Consider the following 19,124-nt stretch of genomic DNA (forward strand, 5'->3'; position numbering starts at 1 on the left):
AATACAAATATAATATACATTATTATATAATAATATAAATTACAAATAAAATAAACATAATAGAGAGAATGGTAGAAGGAAAAGAAGAGGAAAGAGAAGTGTGGACTAAGAAAAAAAAATAAAGAAAATAGGTCTCACCTTTTTTAATGCAATAGAATAAAAATAATAACATACAGCCTCAACAATTTACTCTTACATACTTAGTATGTAGCCATTTCTACAACAGCAACATATCTAGTCACTACTCCCAAAGTCAGAATTTCATTTTTTTTCTGTCTCAGTACACTTCTGGAAATGGTTTCCAAGTAGAAACAAGATTGCCTATATTCTTTAATTAGAACCATTAATTTGGCCATCTCTGCTAATTCTTTCAGTTTTTCCATCCATTCTTCAAGATGCCCATTTATGACATTCAGGCAAAAAAAGCCAAAGTTCTTGGACTATCCTGGGGCAGAGAAGTTTGTGCCAGCCTTTCTCTCTCGCTGCTAGAATTTTTATTAGTCTTCTTCAACTGGTTAGTTTTTTTGTTTGTTTTTTTGCATTCTTCAAACTCTTTTGATATTTCCTTTGAAAAGAAACCCACAAATGTGTTTTAAAGTTTACCTTGAAGGAATTTGGAAACTGTCTCTTGAATGCCTGGTATTCCTTCGCTGACCACATGCATCATGGCCATTACAGCTTCCAAGATATAAGTTTCAGTTATTTTTATTAGCTTTTCTTTGTTTCAACACTCTTCCTAAATGTTAACCCACAGAATGCTATGTCTCCAATTCACACAAAAAACTTAGGCCAGTTTTCTCAGCCTGGTGTACTTATTATTTATTTGTTTGTTTGTTTGTTTGTCAGCATGTATCAGAAAACAGATATAAGTATAGAGCATGATTATGAGTACATGAAAATGCCGAGGTGGCGCAGTGGTTAGGGGTGCAGTATTGCAGGCCACTTCAGCTGACTGTTATCTGCAGTTCAGCGTTCTAATCTCACGGGCTCAAGGTTTGACTCAGCCTTCCATCCTTCCGAGGTGGGTGAAATGAGGACCCAGACTGTGGGGGGCGATATGCTGACTCGTAAACCACTTAGAGAGGGCTGAAGCCTATGCAGCGGTATATAAGTCTAGCTGCTATTGCTTATTGCTATATGAATAACATGGGGACATTAGGACAGGGATGGTAGGCACTTTGTGTGCACCAGTGGTGGGTTTCAAAAATTGTTTGAACCTACTCTGTGGGTGTGGCCTCCTTTGTTGAGTGGCTTGTCGCCCATAGTGACCAGATGGGAGTGGCTTGCTGCCCATGTGACCGGATATGAAGATGGCCGACGACACTTGTCAGAACCACCTTAAATTTCCTCACAAACAGAACTGGCATGCATAAGACTATGATGATACACTTGTTTTTTAAAAGGCATCTTTGGTTTGCGTTAAAAACAACTTCAACACATGCAATGTTCTGATTGCACCACAAACGCGGTAGTCATTCCTTACCTTTCACAGAGGCACTGAGTTTTATAATATGAGCATGATAGTGTAGAATAATCATATCCAAAGACCAGTGGTGGGTTTCAAAAAAATTTGGAACCTCTTCTGTAGGTTGTGGCCTGCTTTCCGGGTCCCTGGTGGAACCTCTTCTACCGGTTCAGTAGATTTGATGAACCGTTTCTACCGAATAGGTCGAACTGGTAGGACCCACCTCTGGTGTGCACACATCCTTACTTAAGCTACGGTAGGCATCAATTCTTATATATATAGCCACGGAGGGGCACCAGATAGGAAAAGCAGTTTTCAATTACATTTACTCCCCACCCCCAAAAAACCAAAACTTTATAAATTTGCTAAACATCGTGTATTAATCACGACAGCGTAATGTAAAAAGCACTCCCCAACAAGGCAAAAACATAGACTAATAATATGAATCTTTTCCTTAGCAGATGATCAGACACAAATTTGAAATTAGAAAATATTTGGTATGAAAATGCATGATGCTGTTATGATCTGAATACGCTTAAGTACAACTTAGTTATAAATTCAATTTCGACTCATTAAACCCATTAGAAGAATGTACAAAAGCAATTATTAAAAGTAGCAACAGGAAGCATAGAAGATGGAACAACAATCCGAGCTGTCTGAAGAGGAATGAATAATAATGAAAGTTTCCCCCACAAATAAGATTATCCTTCCTCAAAGTGGTGACCCCCGATAACTAGCTCTGTGATTCTATCAGTGCAAAGAGTATCAATTAAAATCTAAACACATTCCTCCCTGGATTGAATGTCACTGCAAAGGTACATGTGATGGTGAATGACCATGGAAGAACAGAACTATAAAACAGAACTCAGTGAAAGCTACTCTAGGCAAATCATAACAAACATGCCTAGAATTCAGAGTCAATGTTTTTGTTTTGTTCTCTGTGGCCAGAGAATAGGATGGAGCGAATAGTTAATGGTCATCCCCATTGAGCAGTAGCCAACAGGAAGTGCGAATTCATGTTCTTACTAGTGGGGATAGCTACAAAATATGGAGACAAATACAATGCTCTTGGCTGAAAAGAATCCAAACTATGCCAAAATATACTTGAAAACAGGACAGCAAATGTTTTGCTGCATTTAGACTGGTGGGGGTGGGGAATTACTACTTCTGAATTTCTGGATAAAAATCGTATTTAGTTTCTAGACCTTTTATTAAAAAGATATTTTTAGTCTTAAATATTGGATCACCAATTTTCAAATGCTGGAATGAAGAGCAGAGTGAGCAAAGACCCAGAGTAAGCCACATGGCACATTCCCCTATCCTTTCATGATTTCTCAACTATTAGGCTTCCTGTATCAGGGCAGGGCATGTTGCAATATGTTATTTCTATATATCGGCAGTGGAGCTTTTCTGCACTTTCCCTCATTTGTGTCTCCCACATTTTTTTCTCCAGCTCTTTCAAGGAACATTACTTTTATTTCAGCTCAACCTGCTAAAGCAGGGGATGAATACCACTAAATGGGGGCACATGTGGACCTTCAGATTCTTTCTGTAGATACCTGCAAAATGGTATGTATGGTAGATTTTAATAGATTATCTTTGCACTTTTAGGATCACAGAGTTGGAAATGATAATTGTGGCTGCCAAATCTGTTCCATCTTCAATGCTGGAATCCAAGTTAAACATCCCTGGCAGATGGCTTTTCAACTCTATTGAACAATGTTGAACATGTAGAATAACACCTCCACGTAAGGGAGTCAACAGAAAAAAAAACCCTTCCCTTACCATTAAGAAGTTATTTTCTGAAATTGAACAAGCATATGTATGAAATCTAAGTCCAATAATTTATTTCAAAACTGCGTTGCTGATATGATTTCTTTTCTGGGTGATATTCTTTCATATATTTGAAGAGTGCTATCAATCCAGAGTTCTCATCCACATTACAAACTGCCAGACTCAATATCCCACATTGGACACATTTTGCAAAGACGTAACTCTCTTGAGAAGTATTGAGAAATGCTGAAGGAAAGGGGAAAAAGAGAGAGAATGACCAACAGCAAAAAGCTATTTTTTTGTAGCTTAGGGTTGAAATGGTCCTTGGTGTTCTCTGAACTAAGTTGCTTTCTTGCAGGCATAAAATAGAATAGAATAACAGAGTTGGAAGGAACCTTTAAGGTCTTCTAGTCCAACCCCCTGCCTAGGCAGGAAACCCTATATCCTTTCAGACAAATGGTTATCGAAATCTTCTTTAAAATTTCCAGTGTTGGAGCATTCAGAACTTCTGGAGGCAAGTTGTTCCACTGATTAATTGTTCTAACTGTCAGGAAATTTCTCCTTAGTCCTAGATTGCTTTTCTCCTTGATTAGTTTCCACCCATTGCTTCTTGTCCTACCCTTAGGTGCTTTGGAGAATACTTTGACTCCCTCTTTGTGGGAACCCCTGAGATATTGGAACACATGCTATCATGTCTCCCCTAGTCCTTCTTTTCATTAAACTAGACATACCCAGTTCCAGCAACTGTTCTTCATATGTTTTAACCTTCAGTCCCGTAATCATCATTGTTGCTCTTCTCTGCACTCTTTCCAGAGTCTCCACATCTTTTTTACATTGTGGTGACTAAAACTGAATGCAGTATTCCAAGTGTGGCCTTACCAAGGCATTATAAAGTGGTATTAACACTTCACATGATCTTGATTCTATCTACATTTCATTACCTAGACTGTTGCATCATCAGTGTACATCAATGTATTGTGGATGTTACCTAGTTTGAGTAATAAAAAAAATATGCAAGAAAACAGCCAAGCTCAGAGAGCACCAAGAACTCCTCAAAAGATGGTCTCATTTGCAGAAACAATAGCAATCCATTGGAAGTCCTGAAGGACCAGCCTGAGGAGAGATCATCCTGAAGAAAATCTATCTACATGTTCCCTAAGCATCAACATCAACTTGCTGGCATATAATCTGCCATATCTCTTTTCTCCAAGATCCTTTTACTCTCTTCTTTTAGACTTCAATTTGATTCTTGAAGCTCTTCTCTGAGCCTATTTCAAATTATTTGGCATATGCCATATCAAGCAGCTGCATCAAGTTGTCTAATGTTGGGAAGCAACCTTACTACTATCTTTCCTCTTTGTGTAGCTGTTATGCAAACCAAAGCACAATGGGGTACAATGCATTGCGGACTTCTTTTTTGGGGAAACCTTTTCATTGGCATGTATTGGTGTTGTGCAGCTGTGCTCTCCCAGAAATTAATTCAGATTATTCTTCAGCTTAGAGTTCTATAGGGTCTATAGGACATCTCCCAAACAGAACAAATAAAATATAGTACTGATTTTCCCAGGAAATGAATGTCTTAAGCTTTATAGTGACTTAAGAGCCGCGGTGGTACAGTGGTTAGAGTGCAGTAGTGCAGGCTCCTTTTGCTGATCACCAGCTGCCAGCAGTTTGGCAGATCGAATCTCACCAGGCTCAAGGTTGACTCAGCCTTCCATCATTCCGAGATCGGCAAAATGAGGACCCAGGTTGAGGGCAATAGGCTGACTCTGTAAACTACTTAGAGAGGGCTGTAAAGCACTGTGAAGTGGTATAAAAGTCTAAATGCTAATGTTATTAACATACTTTGAAAATTAGAGGGCAAAGCTGAAAACCCAAACTTTACATTCATTGGTGATGTCATTGTCTTCACTCAGTATAGTGCTCAGCTTAATAACACACCGGACTTAACAAATGTTGATAAAAAAAGACAAAAACATTGGATAGTAAAAGTGGCAGCACTTGGGCACAGTATAATAGACGTGGAGGAACTGGAAAAGATAATAAAACACAAAGACCTGCAAATAGAAGTAGAACAACTGTCACAAAAGAAAGCCAAGGTACTGTAGTAGCAATAGATAATGTAGTAGCAAGGTACTACCAGTAGCAATAGATGCCTTGGGTGAAATTCCAAAATATCTGGAGCACCACTTGAACAGCATTGGCAAATTCACCCTTAGTCAATTGCAAAAGGCAGCTTTACTCCGAGCAGCTTACATCCTGTGATGATACTTCTAACACCATCAAGCATCAACATCTGCCTATCTTAGGTCCTTGGGAAGAACTCAGTAAGCAGATAAAAATGCCAAATCCAGTCTAAATATCTGGCTGACTTCGTGACAAACTATAATAATACAGTCCCCAACTAACAACATCAAAAAGTACTATCTCCAGACATTATAAAAACACCAAATCCTAAAGTACATGATGATTTGTCTTGCATCTATCTTGCTGAGAGGACAATTAGAATCTCAGGGTCTTCTTACATACCTATCTACTGCATGCCAAAGCCTGCTGTGGAATCTGACTCGGTAAGTCCCCAAAATTGAAATCATAGTGTGAAATCTCTGAAAACAACTAAGCAATTGACTGTTCAGTTTATTAATCAAAGTTTACCTGCTTCCTATTAAGCAAAGACAAATTAAGCCCGCTACAAAGGTACTCACAAAACATCTGCTACCAAAATCAGGAATAATGATAAACAAACTTGAGGCCCCTTTGTGGCTGATTTTTCATCCAGCTGCACTTAATTACAACAGAGCTATCAAAGAAGGCTCCCCATTAGCAGTTAATTTAGAAAGACTTCAGAAGAAAATCCCAGGGCTTCCCATGATATCTGTCCAGGAGCTTTTTGGATCTGGGCAAACAGATGAGCTGCAATGCATTACATGGTTATATAATCAGCTCCCATTTTGCTTCAGTAGCAAGAGATCAGCAATCTTGTTATATTGGTTGGGTGTGGGGGGGTAACTGTTCATATTACAAATGCTCAGATATGTCTACTAGAGTTGGTCTATTTGTTTATTCACATTTGGAAAGTATTTTGAGAATACAATCAGAGGCAAAATACATTTTTGAATGACATGTATGGGAACAATAGATGAGATACAGTATCCAAGGAACATTTTGACCAGCTTTGCCCTCAAAGAATCCAGTAGAAGTAACATTTATGTAAAAATGACATCATGGTTTGGTTCATAGGTGGTGTTCAGCAGGTTCTGACCAGTTCTGGAGAACCAGTAGCAGAAATTTTGAGTAGTTCGGAGAACCAGTAAATACCACCTCTGACTGGCCCCGCCCCATCTATTCTCTGCCTCCCTAGTCCCAGCTGACTGGATGTAAATGGAGATTTTACAGTATCCTTCCCCTGCCACGCCCACCAAACCATGCCCACAGAACCAGTAGTAAAATTTTTTGAATCCCACCACTGGTTTGGTTTGGTTGACAAAACCAGCAACTTTACTTTCTTCTTGCTAACTTGGTGGCAGTTTTCAGGCTTTATTGTATTCACGTAGAAGAAAGTAAGAAATCAGCCCTGACTGTTCTTTGGAAAGACAGATCCTGAAGCTGAAGCTCAAATATTTTGGCCAACAAATGAGAAGAGAAGACATATTGGAAAAGACTCTGATGGCAAGAAAGATTGAAGGCAAAAGTAAAGGGGACAGCAGATAATGAGATGGACACTGGACATGAGTTTCGGCAGACTTGAGGAAGCAGTGGAGGATAGTGTCTATGGAGCTTCTCAGTCATCCAGATCCTGGTTGTCCCAAAGATTCTCCATGGACTTTTAAGTATACACTTTGGGATGAATACTTTTGAATGATGTGGGAGTATGAACAGATTTCCAGAAAAATTAGACTACAGGAACCATTTGCACTACTCAGGTGACTATGAAGACACAGATAAACCTCCAAGTGTCTCAACAACTCTCTAAAAGGATGCAAATGACCAGCTGTCTGCAAGGAGTATAAATTCTTCCATTCCCCACCATCCAGTCAGAGTTGAAGAAGCTTCTTGGATGAGAAGCAAAACATCTTCAAAGATAAAAGAAAAATGTCCAGGTGTGTCCTAAAAAAGCACCTTTGGGACAGTGTAAGGGTCTAGCATGCTGTAGTCCATGGGGTCACGAAGAGTCAGACACAATCTTGTGACTAAACAACAACAAGCAACAACAGAAGAGAGTGCTAGTGTTGCAATTTTCTACCACTCTTCAGTATCCCTGGCTGCCCCTTCATACTGTTCTAAAAATCTCATTGGATGTCACCCTTCCTCTGTCTTGAGAGGTTATATTATTACTGATAAATCTGAAGTGCAGAAAGTCTGGGAGAATAGACGAAGCTGGAAAAGGTATAGGTGGGTCTCTCCCCCCCCACCCTCTCTCTCTCTCTCTCTCTCTCTCTCTCTCTCTCTCTCTCCCTCCCTCCTTCCCTCCCTCCCTCCCTCCCTCTCTCTCTCTGTGTGTGTGTGTGTGTGTGTGTATGTATGTATGTATGTATGTATGTATGTATGTATGTATGTATGTATCAGTGGTGAATTTTAAAAAAATACTACTGGTTCTGTGGGCGTGGCTTTGTGGGCATGGTGTGGCTTTTGGGTGTGGCATGGGAAGGATACTTCAAAATCCCCATTCCCTCTCCACCCACTAACCTGCTTTCCAGCTCCGTTCTCCTGTTCAGGGCAACAAAAGAAGATCAGCTGGGGGGCTGGGAAGCAGCGGGGCAGGGCCAGCCTATTTGCTGGTTCTCTGAACTACTCAAAATTTCCGCTACTAGTTCTCCAGACTCTGTCAGAACTGGCTGAATACTACCTCTGGTATGTATGTATGTATGTATGTATGTATGTATGTATGTATGTATGTATGTATGTATGTATGTATGTATAATTTATATTGTAATTCAGCAAAGTGTAAATCCATTTCTTCCTGGAAACTTTTATGGAATTTTTCTTCTCCTTTGAAAAAAAGCAATTTTGAATTTGAAATTGACTGTGTGTGTGTGTGTGTGTGTGTGTGAGAGAGAGAGAGAGAGAGAGAGAGAGAGAGAGAGAGAGAGAGGGGGGAGAGGGAGAGAGAGAGCGCACTAGATGAGAAACATTAAGCATAAGTCTTTTTTTTAATGTGTCTGTTGCCAAAACAGGGGTTCTCATTCTCTTGATATTCCAGGAAATATAGAGCAATGCTGTTATTGTATCCATATGACCCTAAGCTGTAGCTACTTCAATTGAATAACACCAATGAGCCTCATCCTGCTGTTTTTAAAAGCCAGGATATTACATCTGATGTATACCTGCTCTGGAGATAAAGAGAGCATATCATAGCATGGTTTTCCCCCACCCCTTCCTTTTCTTTTTTTGTTTATATAAACATGTATCAAATCTCTGTGTAATGAGGTGAACATGTGGTATTAATTCTGCCCTTGGATCATGGATCAACTAATGGTGCCAATATCTATTGTATACATCATAAGAATATCCAAAGTTGTTTCAGGGAATATTTCTCCCTGGTTTTCTGTACGTCCGGAATTACTCTTTGGTGCAAGCTGATGTATGGATTCCTCAATAGCAAATGAAATAAATGGTTTCTGTATGTAGCTGAGATGAATCAGGTGCCATGTTTCAAAAAAATCTTTATGGGCTGCAGAGATAAAGACTTTTAGATCTGGGTAAAAAATGATATTGATACTATCACTGGACTACAGGTCGTCCTCAACTTATGCCAATTGAGCCCAGGATTTTCATTGCTAAGCGAGATCATTGTTAAGTGAGTTTTGCCCTATTTTAAGACCTTTCTTGCCACAGTTATTAAGTGGATCACTGCGGTTATTAAATGAGTAACATATTTGTCAAATGAATATGGCTTCCCCATTGACTTGATGACGTGGCCATGATTGGGATTGCAACCATCATAAGTGTGAAAAATGGTCATTTTCAGTGCCATTGTACCTTCGAATGGTCAGTAACAAGAGGACTATCTCTGCATGGCTTTGTATTTCCGTAGTCTTATATAGATAAAAAGGTAAAGGTTCCTCTTTGCACATATGTGCTACTTATTCCCAACTCTAGGGGGCGGTGCTCATCTCCATTTCAAAGCTGAAGAGCCAGCACTGTCCAAATATGTCTCCATGGTCATGTGGCTGGTATGACTAAATGCCAAAGGCGAAGGGAACACTGTTACCTTCCCACCAAAGGTGGTCCCTATTTTTCTACTTTTACATTTTTACACGCTTTCGAACTGCTAGGTTGCCAGAAGCTGGAACGATCTCCCTGTTGAGATCCGGACCCTCACCTCCCTTCTGGCTTTCCGCAAAGCAGTTAAGACCTGGCTGTTCCGGCAGGCCTGGGGCTGCTAAATTTTTCAGCCCCATTCGAAGGGTATGACTGTTGCTGCTTTTAAAATGTGTTTGTCTTCTTATTTTTTATTTTCATTTTTACCCCCCCCCCCTTCCCTTTTTGTTAGCCACCCTGAGTCTCTCGGGAATAGGGCGGCATACAAACCGAATAAATCAAATCAAATCAACTAATGAGAGTTTACTCAGTTACGTGGCACTAGGGATTCAAACTGCTAAATTGCCAACCTTCTGATCGACAAGCTCAGCATCTTAGCGACTGAGCCACCGCGTTCCTTATATAGATACAAATGGGTTTATGAAATCTAGTACACTGTTCCTTTAAGACGGTGATACGAACACCATCTTGAAGAAATCACGATGGCCATGCTAATAGTTTCAGGTGAAAGAATCGCCATTGGGGACCCCTGCCGACCACTCTTTTACCACACTTGCTGCTTTGCCTAAGAGCAAATAAGAGTTGGAAAACAAAATGTCATATTTCAGCTTCAAGTGAGTACAGGGACAGGAGATAATTGCCAAATGTTCTCTTGATTCCCCATGCCACTTAAACGACAGTTGCAGGGTCAACCGAAGGAACACAAGAAACACATGGTCACAAGGCAATTTGCAGGTGTGGTGTGGGCAGCCAGGAAGAGAAATTAACTCCTACTCTTATGTCACTTCCAGCTTTTGAGGCTCATAGCTACAATAAAAATTAAAAACACAAAATGACAATGCATGAAAATAAGGCACAATAAGGGGAAAAGGAGCACAATATTATTTGCAAATTTCAAAGTAATAAAACTGCAAGTGTTCCCCCCACCTCCCCTTTGAGTTTAAGGCTCAGAACAAATTATTCTCTCAGCCCTCCAATCAGTTTCTAGTTATCCAAACCATCCTTTTCTTAGGCCTCTGTATACCTTTTGAAAGAAAACTGGAAAGCATTTTGAGCACTTATTTCCAAATTATTAAGACAACAGCTTTTGGGCCTCCTTTACCTCTATAGCTGATGCCTCTTCCACAGCTTCTAAAATATTTTTTAAATAATGTTCACAGCTTCTTTACCTTGGATAGTTAGTGAAAAATTTGCCACTTTCATTCTTCAACCAGATACAGTCTTGTTCCTTATATGCCTTTTCAGTATTTCCCATTGTTTATCACAACTAGACTCAAGTATGTGCAGTTCAAACAAAGGAAGCATATCCTTTCTTTGCATATTCTCCCTTCTTTGTTATTTATCTTAAATTTTAGTTTCCACGCTATTGGTAGTCAGTATTATAAATATTGTGTGATTCTATAGATAAGTACTAATAGAAATCGACACAGAGAATACTGGAAAGTTATTTCACACAGCAGGTTAACCAACTTAGTGCTTGGGGGAGGAGGGGAATCTCATTTGCTCTCCGAAAATCCTTTTGTAGAACAAGAATCCCAACCATGTTGCCCAAACATCCCCTGTCATTTTCAAATGGCTGGGTGGAATTCTTAATCCCCAGGAGCAAATAACTTCTCTTGTCTTTACCTTTTCTGCACCAACTGTCTTTATATTTTCGTACACTGACACTTGGGGAAAAGCTCCTTAGCAATATAGTTTTTGATGACACAGTGGTAAAACTGTGATGTCTAGAAGAATCTCATTGTGGCAAGCTAGGGACTATGCACCAAGGAGAATTTGATAATTCATTCATTCCCTGATTTCTTTGTAGTGATCTGAGGCAAACAGTAGAAATACTTGAAAGCTCCCTGTCACCTCATTCATCTATCTGTCAGAGCAAGGTGACTCCATTCTTTATGCCACTAGCTGACAATGTTGTATGGTCTGTCAGAAAAATCCTATGCTTACCTTCTCTCTGAAACTCCCACCATGGCTCCGCTCCATCGCTAGAAGTTTGTCACTTTCTGCTTTAAATGCAGTGTTCCTTTGATTCTTGAGAATGGGAGAATGAGGGTGTAAATGTTAGTTAACTCCAGAGAGTGTGTTGTGATATAAAGCAGCTTTTGAATAACAGCTGTTGGCAGCTCACTGTTAGCTTCTGGTTTGAAGCTCTCTCTCTCTCTCTGCTCATGAGGAAAAAAATTGCTATTGATTTCCACAAAGTTTACAAAGAGGCTGGGCTCGGTGTTAATTAATGAGCGTGCTATGTACCTTACGTGTCAAAACAGAGTTCAACTTTAATTAAATGTTTGTCAAAATTATTTGAAATTCTAAGAGGAAAGGCATCAGAGAGCAGTAAGGTGAGCTGGTGGATTATTAGAATCTCTCAAGAGCTCTTAGAGACTCTTTATCATCGCTGTGCTCTCCCCTTCCCATGAACGACTGAAGCACTTTCTTTCTCCTTCTGAAACAAAGTGTGTCCTCTTGACATGCTCAAACTATGAAAGAGGCAGTATTTATAAGCACCTGACGGCATTTCCATGAGTTGACACTGACTTTTAATCAACAGAGCGGCAACTGAAAGAGCCGGTTGGATGTTAGGCTTAAAAAAAGGATATCAGAAGTGCTTTGATTGTATGTCTACAAAGATGTATAATTAAAAAGTATAAATCAAAAGGTTGCTTGTTATTTTGCACTTGACTTTAGTTACTTCAAACACACTTCTGGCTCTGTTGTGTGCGCTGCTCAATGTGCAAGGCTGTGTGTTTAGAATTAAATTTGCTGTAAGCCATTTTAGATTTTAATGAAAATAATTATAGTTTGGGTAATATGAAGTGTGACTCAAGAATAACCCCTGCTGCTTCTTCCACAGAATTAGCAGTGATATAAATTATCATGATTTATTGAGGGTTATTCTTGTATGTTTATAGCAGATCTTAGTGATGGAGGAGATTCTAAGGCTAGCAATAGGCATGTGAACACACTGAGTTAGAGGCATACAAACACAATTTCTCAGCATCTCAACAATATTTCTTAACTTGGATCACTTAGGTAATTCTCCTTTAGTTTTGTAAATGTGATTTTGTAAAGATGTGTTGTGCTTGCATTTTGACAACTTGCTTTAATTTATACCACATAATGAATATATTTATTTCTGCTTTTTAAACTCCAACAGTATTCCTTTCTAATAACACCATGGATCCTACTGTAGTGTCGCTTAACTCCCTTTGTCTCTGTATACTGTATACACACTGTATATACTGCATATATACAGTACACACAAGAACACAACACAACAAAACACATAGGGTTTTGAACTATATGTATTAATTGCATGTTATACAGTAGAAGCTCTGGTCATTAACTCTTCTGACCACGATAAAATTGGGTTCAGACCAAAAAATTCACATTTTGTTTTTTGTTTTTGCGGCCAATTTCCCCTTCTGCACCATTTTTTTATAAGCACCAAATTTCCAAAATTAGGTTTGGGTCACAACCAAATCAGTTTGCGACCAAAGTTATGGAATGAATTATAGTCGCAACCAGAGGTTCTACTGTATTTTGAGAAAGCCCCCCAGAAGTAAAGGTTTTGAAATTCTACCACAGGGTTGAGGGCAAACCCTACATTTGAAAGAAAAATGGGTGGCAGGGCACCCATCCTTGTTCTTTCTTGAAAAGTAAGCATATAACTTTCCTGTTCCTGATTTTTTTTGTGGAGTTCATTTCAATGGGAATGATATACATTAAACCAGTAATGGAGTCAAGCTGGAATGAGGCTGAGAATTACAGAAGGATTTCCATCAATAATATAACTGTTTAATTCCCATTTCCTTAATTATTCTTTCATAGAAAACAACCATAATTTGACCTATTGTTTTATGGTAGTCCTTTGAGCTTGAAGAAATGTTGTCATGCAGTTAATTTGTGGACACAGAGGTGGCTCTGCAGTCGCAGTGTGAAAGCTCAGAGTCTAGCACAATGGGAGTTAGTCACGCTGGAAGCCCATTGTTGTAGTAATTGTGGATGTTGCTCTCTGTTCATGGTTTTCTAACTGTTCCTGCTCACAATGGCAACCAATAACACCATTTGTTGGTTGATTTCTATAGCTGTAAGCAATTAAAATCCATAGTTACGTGAGGAAGAGACATGGCTTTGGTAGATGTCAAAGATGCATTCCTTTCCTTTGTATTGCCTCCATACTTCAGATAAGGATTCACTGGACCACCTAAAATATATTCATTTTAACACAAGCCAACTCTAGTCTTTTGTCCTTGACTTGAATATATCAATTTAAAAAGTATGAATATATTCATCAGGATGAGAAGAAGAGAAGAACAGGCCACTCATATATCATGCAAAAACTGAAAATCCTTAGAAAGAGAAGCAATACAGGGATGCAGATTTAGATTAAACATTGTATCTGCTTATATTTTAATGTTCTTTGATCAACATTTGGAAGTAACTGCTGAGGGTTTAAATGTAAACCTGAAGGACTTAATCTGCAACTAATGGCTGCAAATAAATTCCAGATCTCCTCACCTTACCATATTATCAAACTCTTATGAAAAAAGGGTTAATTTTAATCTCCCCTCCTTTTTTTTCTTTTTTCCTATCAAAAATAAGAGTGGGTTTATGAGAAAGATTCTTCTGGGAGGTAAGCTACTGCATTTTTTGACTCTTAAGGATCTTGCCCTCCAGAAATCCAGCTTTCCTACTACAGTATATGTTCAGCAGATAATATGACTCCCTCAGCTGAACTTGTAACAGGTGGCAAGTTTCAAACTGACAGTTTAAAATAATGAAGAGGTGGAATACTTTTGGAGTCAGTTACCATTTGAATGGAGGAGGAGGAGAATTGAAGGTTCAGGATGAGGTATAACAACTTAGGAGGAAGCAAATAATTCATCCTGAAATAAACTGCTGGAGGAAACCTAATGATCAGAAATCATACCTTAGTCTAAAGATGTAGTAAAGCCTTAAGAAGACAGCAGAGTCCAGCATCCAAAGGTTTCACCTGGGGGTTGAACCAGAATAAATTTAAATTTGCATAAAAGGGGCTTGCAACATTTCTATATCTTAAGAGTCAGAAGATAGACAAATAATTGGATGGATAGACTGATGGTAACTGTTGTTTCTTCATAGGGCACAATGCAATTTACTTTGAACAAACTAATGATCTTTTTTAAATACCTGCTTAAAGTCAATAGGCCTGTTTAAGCAGCATGAAAATTTTGTAATTATTTCTAAAATAATTGCCCAGTGCTTGGACTAGTCCAATATATTGAATTCTCCTTATCTTATAAATGGAATTATACACATACTAGACCATCTACAACTACTAAAGACCACCCACAAGGGAATAGCAATATAAATACTGTTAATGCAAATTGTCCTGCTCCTTTACAGCTTTAGTATTTCACTGCTCAAGTTATTTTAACATATTAAGCAGCTATTTATTGTCTATTTTACCACTCTCTGCTTTGTCTTTCTGCTCTAGTCAAATTGTTCCCACAGGTGAATAAAGAGAAAAGCTTTACAATGGAAAAGCGGTAACTGGGTTTTTATTTGCTGAAATCCAGGATGTTCAGATCTCATATGGACAAAGAAACTAGATCAGTGGTGGGTTGCAGGTGGTATGGGTGTATTGGTGCCTGCCCATAGCACCGGGTAGTGTTCCAGTACGGTGGTCCGGAAGGCCCACCCACCCACCCACCCAAGCTCCTTACCTGTATTTGAGCTCTTTGGCACTTCCACGCACGTGCACAGCGCCTGAGTAACACTCTGCCAAGCAGCTGGAGTGTTGCGGAGACTTGCAGAGGCGTCGCGAGAGGTAAGGACACATGCACGGACTTAGGAAAATCCTGTCCAGACTAAGACATTATGGCAACAGCTTGCAAGTTTGTTCAATCCAAACTGCAGGCTATGGTGTCTTCTTATTGGACAATTGCCCTGCTTCTGGGACTGCCCACTTTGTTCCAGGAAAACTATAGCCCATCCACTTTCCTTTCTGGGGGTGGGACTTCCTGGACACATACACCTTTAAATATGTGTGTGTGTTATATGGGCTAATAGGTAGCTTCTGCCTCAGGTGAGTGGAAACAATAAAGCAATAAAGCTCTGAACGTCTGAGAATAAAGTCTGAGAAGAACACTGCCTACCACAAAAAGATTCTCAGGCTTTGAACTGGCAGGTTATTCTTTTAACTGCTATGCTATTTCTTTAGTGCTGGTAAGGAGAAATATAAAAAGAAACTATCAGAGTGTTTGATAAGCATTGCCCCAGTTGAATACTGCATTTTTCCTTTGCAAAAATAATTGACCTGTTGAGGTTAGCCTGAAGCAAAGTGAAGGGCTTTAACCCAAACAGACAATGTTCAAGCCAAGATATGCCGGAGAAGTATACTGTACTTTTGAAGTGGAGCAGAAAAACACTCATGGAGGTTGCTTTGAGGGTGATTGGAAGATCGATAGAAGGTAACACACTCTATTATGACCCTCCAGAAACAGTTTCCAGACAGTTCTGATAACAGGATAAGCCCTAAATCCAGACCTGCCTTTAGAGGCTTGTGGAGTCTCAAGCAGAAGTGTTTCTCATCATCTGCCACCTGATCCTTTTGAGATAAGACTTCAGAAATTGAACCCTGAGTGAGGATGTTATCGGCTGTGGGCTCTGTCACTGAACTATGGTCTGGTGCTTATTGGTAAAATTGTTCCATAACAAATATCTATGGAGATTCTCAGTCATCCAGGTCATAGTTGTCCCAAAGGTCCCTTTTTCAAGCGGCAACTGGACTTTTTTGTTTTTCTTTGAAGACATTTCACTTCTCATCCAAGAAGCTTCTTCAGCTCTCTGTACTTGTTCCATATAAACCATCAGTTTATAAATACTCTGAACCTTAGAAATTAAGCAATTTTTACAGGAGTGCTATGAAATTCATTGAACAACACCTATGCATCAAAATCTAGGAGCTGAAGCTAATTTCTCTAATCCCAGAGCCTGTGGAGGGAGTGGGGGTCAATTTTGAATAATCCTAAAGCGTGAATGGGTCTCGTAATACTTGCAGTTGATTAAGAAACCCATAGTACTTTATGGAATCCATTAAACCCTTGCATCCTCTTTCCAGAATGAGTTCTAACCCCTCCCATTTTCACACTATGATCAGTTTGATCCTTGAGCAAATATATATTGTGCAACTATGATATCAAGTGAGATGTCGCAAGTTTTAGACTTGGACCAATAGTCTTCAGCATTTTGATTAATGACACGGACAGTGAAGTACCATAGATCAAATCCTTAACAAATTTGCAAAAGACCTAAACATGAAATAGCTATTATTTTTTTATTATTAACATTTGTAGGCCGCCCTTTTCCCTGAGGGGACTCAGGGCGGCTCACATAAAATCAGGGAGGGGAAGTACAAACAGTAACATAGACACATATAATAAAAGTAATAAGCAACATACATTCATCATTCGGGAGGGGCGGCTATCCTTGTCCCCAGGCCTGACGGGCTAGCCAGTTCTTGAGGGCTGTGCGGAAGGCCTGGACGGTGGTGAGGGTACGAATCTCCATGGGGAGTTCGTTCCAAAGGGTCGGGGCAACTACTGAGAAGGCCCTCCTCCTTGTAGTTGCCAGCCGGCACTGGCTGGCCGATGGACTACGGAGGAGGCCCAATCTGTGTGATCTAATTGGTCGCAGGGAGGTGATTGGCAGGAGGCGGTCTCTCAAGTATCCAGATCCACTACCATGCAGGGCTTTATGAGTGACTAATAGCACCTTGAAGCGCATCCGGAGATCGACAGGTAGCCAGCGCAGCTCGCGGAGGATAGGTGTTATGTGGGTGAACCGCGGTGCACCCACAATCACTCGCGCGGCCGCGTTCTGTACCAACTGAAGTCGCCGGATGCTCTTCAAGGGCAGCCCCATGTAGAGCACATTGCAGTATTCCAGCCTAGAGGTCACAAGGGCCCGAGTGACTGTTGTGAGTGCCTCCCGATTCAGGTAGGGTCGCAACTGGCGCACCAGGCGAACCTGGGCGAATGCCCCCCTAGTCACAGCCGTCAGGTGGTGGTCAAACGATAGCTGTGGATCTAGGAGGACTCCCAAGTTGCGAACCCTCTCTGAGGGGTATAAAATTTGACCCCCCAGCCTGAGTGATGGAATATTGGTCGAATCTTTGGGAGGGAAACACAACAGCCACTCGGTCTTTTCTGGGTTGAGCACAAGCTTGTTAACCCTCATCCAGTCCCTAACGGCCTCAAGGCCTCGGTTCATCACGTCTGCCGCTTCATTGAGTCGGCACGGGGCGGACAGATACAACTGGGTATCGTCCGCATATTGATGGTATCTGATCCCGTGCCTGCGGATGATCTCTCCCAGCGGTTTCATGTAGATGTTGAATAGTAGGGGGGATAAGACCGAGCCCTGAGGCACCCCATATGTTAGGGGCCTAGGGGACGATCTCTGCCCCCCCACTAACACCGACTGCGACCTGTCCGAGAGGTAGGAAGAGAACCACCGCAACACGGTGCCTCCCACTCCCACCTCCCGCAGTCGTCGCAGAAGGATACCATGGTCGATGGTATCGAAAGCCACTGAGAGGTCAAGGAGGACCAGGATGGAGGAATATCCTCCATCTCTGGCTCTCCAGAGATCATCGGTCAATGCGACCAAAGCGGTTTCTGTGCTGTAACCGGGTCTGAAGCCTGACTGGAAGGGGTCGAGATAGTTTGCTTCCTCCAAGGACCGTTGGAGCTGAAAGGCCACCACCTTCTCAACAACCTTCCCAAGGAAGGGAAGGTTGGAGACTGGGCGATAGTTATTAAGAACAGCTGGATCCAAAGATGGCTTCTTTAGGAGGGGTCTCACCACCGCCGCTTTCAGTGCGGTGGGGAAGTTCCCCTCCCGAAGAGAGGCGGTCACAACCGCCTGGATCCAGCCTCGTGTCACCTCACTGCTGTTAGTAACTAGCCATGAGGGACACGGGTCCAGTACGCAGGTGGAGGCACTTACAGCCCTCATGGCCTTGTCCACATCCCCGGGGGTAACATCTTGAAACTCAACCCAGAGATGTTCCACCTGATCCTCTTGTGCCTCGGCTGGAACTGCGGGGATGGAGTCCAAGTCCGACCGAAACCGAGCAATTTTGTCCGCTAAGAATTGGGCATAATCCTCAGCTCTGCCCTGCAAGGGTTCCCCCGCTCTGTTATTATACGATAACAGAGAAAAATAAATAAATTTGATCTCAGTAAATCAAGTAATTAGAAGGGCCAAGAGTAACAGGTTTAAGAGATAGGCACAAATATCTTCCCTTGGGGGTGGGGAATACATTGAATAAACAGGTTGAAAATCTTTTGGTTTGGCAAAGGTACAGATTAAAAGGATCTTGGAATTATGATCAATTACAGTCTAAATTTGAGTTATCAAGGGGATGTAGTTTCTGAAAAAGGCAAATGGCATTTTAGGTTGCATCCAAACAAGTTCAATTTCCAAATCACAGAAAGTAACGTTTCTGATATATTCTACATTAGTCAGGCTCAGCCTAAGTTTTGCACCCAGAAGGTTTCTTAGAAGCAGAAATAGGTTCAATGGAAGGTCTTAAAGATGGCTATATCCTCAAAATCAATTCCTACAATTTCTTCCTTGT

Source organism: Thamnophis elegans, chromosome 1, assembly GCF_009769535.1.
Source record: "Thamnophis elegans isolate rThaEle1 chromosome 1, rThaEle1.pri, whole genome shotgun sequence".
Lineage (NCBI taxonomy): Eukaryota > Metazoa > Chordata > Lepidosauria > Squamata > Colubridae > Thamnophis > Thamnophis elegans.